The sequence below is a fragment of the Gekko japonicus genome, unplaced genomic scaffold, assembly GCF_001447785.1.
Source record: "Gekko japonicus isolate JY-2015 unplaced genomic scaffold, Gekko_japonicus_V1.1 scaffold2903, whole genome shotgun sequence".
In the NCBI taxonomy this organism is placed as follows: domain Eukaryota; kingdom Metazoa; phylum Chordata; class Lepidosauria; order Squamata; family Gekkonidae; genus Gekko; species Gekko japonicus.
Window position 1 is genome coordinate 195,540 of NW_015165911.1, and position 6,000 is coordinate 201,539.

At 49.7% G+C, this 6,000-nt stretch overlaps 1 protein-coding gene across 1 annotated transcript in view; it reads right to left on the reverse strand.

Annotated features, from left to right (window-relative positions):
• GLIPR2 (GLI pathogenesis-related 2) overlaps positions 1 to 3,875 on the reverse strand; it is a 43,213-nt gene extending 39,338 nt beyond the window's left edge. The window contains exon 1 of the mRNA XM_015411392.1: positions 3,854 to 3,875. The gene's annotated coding sequence lies outside the window, so the exon portion shown is untranslated. The remainder of the gene's footprint in view (positions 1 to 3,853) is intronic.
• Positions 3,876 to 6,000: the final 2,125 nt, after the last annotated feature.

A 6,000-nucleotide genomic window follows, 5' to 3' on the forward strand; every position in this document is an offset into this window, starting at 1 on the left:
TCCAGTGAACCATTTCTTCTCGGTGCTTTTGGATGTGAGAGGGGGCCGACGGTTATGAGAAAGGAGGACAAGAGAGGTTTACAAAACTATGATGAGAAAAGAAGCACGAAAGAGAATTGTTTTCTTCCTCTCTCAAAATGCTAGAAACAGAGATGCGCGCTTGGATATATCCGGTCCGAATATACATCCCCCAAACACCTTACTTGTCTGTTTCAGGACCTGGGTGGCCCAAACTAGCCCGATCTCGTCAGATCTCAGAAGCTGAGCAGGGTCGGCCCTGGTTGGTACTTGGATGGGAGACCTCCAAGGAAGTCCAGGGTCACAACACAGGAGGCCATGGCAAATCACCTCTAGACGACTTGAAAATCCTACAGGGTTGCCATAAGTCAGCTGCGACTTTACGGTACTTTCCACCTCTGTGATTCAGGTATCCAGATGGTATTCAGGATACCAATTAACCAGGTCCCTAAAAATGGGGAAATATTCAGGTACATATGGGAATATTCAGGGCCATTTTAAGGCTTCCAGGGCTGTTTTTCTTCAAGTTCACAGGACTTCCAAGCAACGACAGAAGAGAAAGGGCGTTAGGTCTCCCAGGCAATGGGATCAGACTTTAGGAGGAGCATGAACTGGTCTGCCCAAGCATGCCTGTTCCCTCATCCTTCCGCAGCTCTCTATGGACATAGAGGGTAAAAGGTATACAGCTGGACTCCTGCCTGGGAAGACCTTCTTGTTCTGTGCTGCCTCCTGAAGATCGTCAGGACTGGCTTTCTAATTTGTTTTAAGACATTGTTTCAAGTTTTTCTGTGTTTGTTGTTTTCTTCATTGGGGCAGGGGGAGAGACTTTTTTCTTTCTGGTTCTTTAAAAACAGTTTTCTTTGGTTTTGTTTTGCACTGTTTCTATGCTATTCTCTTTGCCTGTTTAAAAATTACTTTGCATTTTCTGTTTCTAAAAGGTTTTTAATTTGTAAAGGGTTTGTGCTTGGGGGTGGGGATTTTACAAGCTGTTCCTGTTTTAAAGTTTATCTTTTTGCATTCTTCTGGCTTCAGCTTTATGGTTGTTCTTCTGTAGTTGTTTTTGTGTGCTGTGCCTTTCAAGGGAGTGGTTTTGTGAGATATAGACAGATAGACAGACAAAGATATAGCACAAAATTTTAGACAGATATACATCTAGGTTTATATATAGCTATATAAATCTATATAGATACACACACACACACATATATTTTCAAGGGAGTGGTTTTGTGAGATACAGACAGATAGACAGACACAGATATAGCACAAAATTTTAGAAATGTGCATAGCCTATCGAGCGAGCAGAGGCGTGACCTAACCAGTTTCTGGATGACTTCCCCCCACTGAAGGAGAAAATGAAGTGGTTTGTCACAATGCAGAGTTTACTTACAGAACTAATTGCCACAAGATATGGCAAGGTTTAAATCAGAGAACACCATGGAGGCTTGGTGCATCAGCATCATTCCCCAGAATAGCTAAATAAAATTCTAGTATCAGTAACTGAAGGCCAAATAGGAACAGTGGAGGAGCTGCGAGTGGATCTCCAAACTGATCTAAGTTTAGGTTGTCGCCTGTTTCAAAGTGATGGCAGAGAGGCAAAGGCCAGCTCCATGCAACATTGCATGAGCTCAGAGCCTCCTTAAACTGTGCCGCAACCTGTTCTACACGTGCTAGCCACACACACTAGGTTTACATGCCAGACAGGCACAGCCCATTTAGATGATAGTGTTGCTGCACAAACCTTGCACAGGCACCTGCTTCACAGACTGCAGAGCACTTTAAGTGAGATGATGCATTAGCGTTGCCAACCTCCAGGTGGGTATTGAAGGTCTCTCAAAATTACAATTCATCTGCACACTACAAAGATCAGTTCCCCAGCTGCTTTGGCAAGTGGACTTCATGGCATTATACCCTGCTGAGGTCCCCCTCCCATAAGAAGAGCCCTGCTGGATCAGAGCAGGGGTCCATCCAGTCCAGCCTCCTGTCTCACACAGTGGCCAACCAGTTTCTCTGGATGGCCAACAACAAGGCATGGAGTCCGAGTCCTTCCCTTGATGTTGCCTCCTGGCACTGCGATTCAGAGGTTGACTGCCTCTGAACATGGAGGTTCACCAGACTACCCTCTCTCCAGCCTCCACCCCCAAATCTCCAGGAACTCCCTAACTTGGCTTTGGCAACCCTGTCAGATGAATGCATGCCCAGAGATATGCGCTTTGCCCCTCTCAGCCTAGTGTTCAAAGCGGACCCCTGTGTCCAACCACGTCCAGCCAGATAGCCCTGGGGCAGGCCCATCTGCCAACCCCTCAGAAGGCGGAGGCCCTGTCTCCAAAGGTAGATTCCCTCTGCCCATGGAGGCTCCACTCAGCTGTCACGACAAACCTTAGAAAAGAGCAAGAGTCCAGTAGACTAACAACATTGGTGGCAGGGTAGGAGCTTCCTTGAGTCATGCCTCACTTTGAGCATCAACTTGGGTTGCCAGGTCTGGGCTGGAAAATACCTGGAGACTTTGGGGGTGGATCCAGGAGAGGGCGAGGTTTGGGGAGGGGCCTCAGCATGGTCCAGTGCCATAGAGCCCACCCTTTGAAGCAGCCCTTGTCTCCAGGGGAGCTGATCTCTGTCAGCTGGAGACCAGTTGTGAAAGCGGGAGATCTCCAGGCCCCACCTTGAGGCTGGCAACCCTAGCATCGACTCACTGAAAGCTCCTGCCCTGCCAACGATTTTGTTGCTCTTTAAGGCGCCCCTGGACCCTGTCGCTGCCCTTTTCTGCTGCTAGACAGACAGACTCACACACCGCGACAAAGACTCCCTCTCAGCTGTGGAGTCCTGTGAGCAAAGATTCTCCTTTGTGAGCTGCTGGCATTCAAGCTCAGGTGTGCCTGAGCGATCTGGCTGCTACATGAATCAGTTTGCCCTGGAGCCCTCCTTCCCAAGAGAAGGCAAAAATGTGTGCGCCGGTACAATGTTCCCTCTAAGCTGTGGAGCATTGTGAGCAAAAATCCTACTTTGTGAGCTACTGGCATTGTTGTGAGCGAGCGGTTTGGGGAGCGATTTGGCTGCTGCATAATTTAGTTTCCTCTGGAGCTGTCCTTCCTGAGCTAAGACAAGAATGTGTGTTTCTAAATCAATATCTGTATATGTTTTGTCATTCAATAAATTTTTTTAAAAAAAGACAAGAATGTGTGAGCCGGAGGCTAAAAAACTGTGAGCAAGCTCACACTAACTCAGCTTAGAGGGAACACTGGCGTCGGAGGCTACAAGACTGTGAGCTGGCTCACACTCGCTCAGCTGAGAGGGAACACTGACGGCGACCCCTCTTGATCTCTGGCCAGCCTCGTGGCCAGCAGTGTTCCCTCTAAGCTGAGCTAGTGTGAGCCAGCTCACAGTCTTGTAGCCTCCGGCTCACGCACTTTTTTTTGGCCTTCGCTCGGGAAGGAGGGCTCCCTCCAGAGCAAACTGATTCATCACGCAGGAGCCCAATGGCTCGCTCGCAACTTGAATGCCAGCGGCTCCCAAAGGGGAATTTTTGCTCACCGCTTAGAGGGAGTGCTGCCGCCGCCGCCCCCCTCCTCTGCCTCGGCCCCAGGCGGGCCCCTTTTCCCGCGCTTTCCGCCGCCCTCTCCTCCGCGCTCGGCTTCTCTGCGCCACTGAGGCGGTTGTTAGCGCGCGGGGATGGAACGGGCAGCCGGCGGAGGCCATGGCGGCGGCGGCGGCGGAGATAACGGCCCCTGGGCCCCGTCGCCTCAGCCGGCCGCGGCGCCCTTCCGCGCCCCTGTTCTTCTTGCTCCTCTTTCTGTTCTGTAAGTGACGGGAGGGGGGCGGAGGCGCTTTTCTCTCTCACCGGCTCGGAAACGAGGGCCGGCGGCGGCGGCGGCTTCTCTCGGCGCCTCCTCCGGTCCGCGGTATCTTTACCTCAGCGGCGCCCGCCCGCCGCGTGAGGAGGAGGAGGAGAAGGGCTTAGGGGCGCCTCCCTGAAGAGATTAAGGGGCGGACTCCCCCCCACCTCCACCCTTTCCGTCAGCAGACGCGGGCTAAGACAGACGTACGGAGGAAGTTCCGTGTTAGACATATATATATATATATATATTTATATATTTAAATTTGCTTTTTCCTGTGTGGGGGGCACTGCGGGGGGAAAGGGGGAGGAGAGCGACACGGTCCTTCTCCGCGGCCCCGATCCGAACCGCCTCCCGCGCGCCTGAAAATGGGAGTTCTCGAAATTTCTGGAGGCTCCGAACACGGAGCTCCTGCGGCCCGTCTGGATGCGCGCGCGTGCGTGTGAAAAGGGTTGCTTTTTTAAAAAAAAGAAAAGATGGTTGGGCCGCCTTTTGCTCCTATCGGGAGTTTGGGAAGTGGCCACCTTTTGAAAAGGAAAATGAACGTCTGGACTGGGGAGCAGTCTTAAGTAGGTCTACTCAGATAGGGTTAACCACGCAGTGTTCCCTCTAAGCTGAGTTGGTGGGAGCCAGCTCACAGGTTTTTTAGCCTCCGGCTCTCACCTTTTTGTCTGAGCTCAGGAAGGATGGGCTCCAGAGCAAACTCATTTACACCACAGCCAAATCGCTTGCTAACAACTTTAATGCCAGGAGCTCCCAAAGGAGAATTTATGCTCACAAGACTCCATAGCTTAGAGGGAGCATTGGTTACCAGCAGTGTTCCCTCTAAGCTGAGTTAGTGGGAGCCAGCTCACAGGTCTTTAGCCTCCAGCTCACAAGTTTTCATCTTCGCTCAGGAAGGAGGGCTCCAGAGCAAACTGATCTATGCAGTAGCCAAATCGCTCAGGCACACCTTTAATGCCAATTCACAAAGGAGAAATTTTGCTCACAAGACTCCACAGCTTAGAGGGAGCAGTCTTAAGTAGGTCTACTCAGATAGGGTGTCCAGATATCTTCTTTTCAGAGTATATTTTCTCTTTTTTTGGTGTCTGTCTTTTGGGCTCTTTTAAAAAAAAACAACCTGATGAAAATGTCCTCTTTCTGGGTTGGGAGGTCAGGAATACTCCTCGTTAATAGCCATGATCACATCTTAAAACAGCTTAGAGGGAGCATTGCTAGGGAGCAGTCTTAAGTGGGTCTACTCAGATAGGGTGTCCAGATATTCTCTTTTCAGAGTATATTTTCTCTTTTTTAAAGAGCCTTTTGGGCTCTTTAAATGTTTCCCCGAAAATATGACACTTTCTTATATTTATTTTTTCTCAAGAAGAGACACTAGGGCTTATACCACAAATGCATAGAAATCCTGCTAGGGCTTATTTTTGGGGTAGGTCTTATTTTCGGGGAAACAGGGTATGTCCCATTTTGCTCATTCTTATTTTATTTGAAACATTTTTATCCCACTTTTCCACCTGAGCAGGGTCCCCAAGGTGGTATAAGACAGCCCAATTTGAGAAAGCACTTGGCACAGTCCTGTAGAGTAGAATCCAGGCTAAAAACTTATTAATAAAGGAGGGGAAATACAGACACAACAAGGTTTTGAATCCTTGAATACCCACAGCTCTCCCTAGGGTTACAATGGGAGACATAGGGTTTTATACTCCATATGACGCTTACAAATAAATCATAATTACTGGTTCCATCAAACTTCGTCATGTATCCGTCACACCATTCTGATTGGGCCCTGTAATGTATTCAGCCTGACATGCCCGGACTTGCCCGGGCTGGCCAGACACAACTCTTCAATAGCTTCATGTCCAAAGACAATGGGTCCGTAGGATCCTAGCCGGCCCTATCGGTGGGCCAGCTTCTCAGCCGGGAGACCAATGGTCACCCGGTTACTGTAAATAGCCTATCGGGAGTAGGGGGTGTGTTTAGGTGTACTTGGTGGCGGGTTTTCTGAACGTACATAAACCAGCCTGCGAGCTGGTCCCTTCGTCTTTGTTCCTGACTAAATAAAGGTATGCTTAGCTGGAATCACTCTCCGTCTGCATACTTTTCACTGGCGACGAAGGTGGGATCCACGACCCCATGAACAAAGACCCGGACGCCAAAC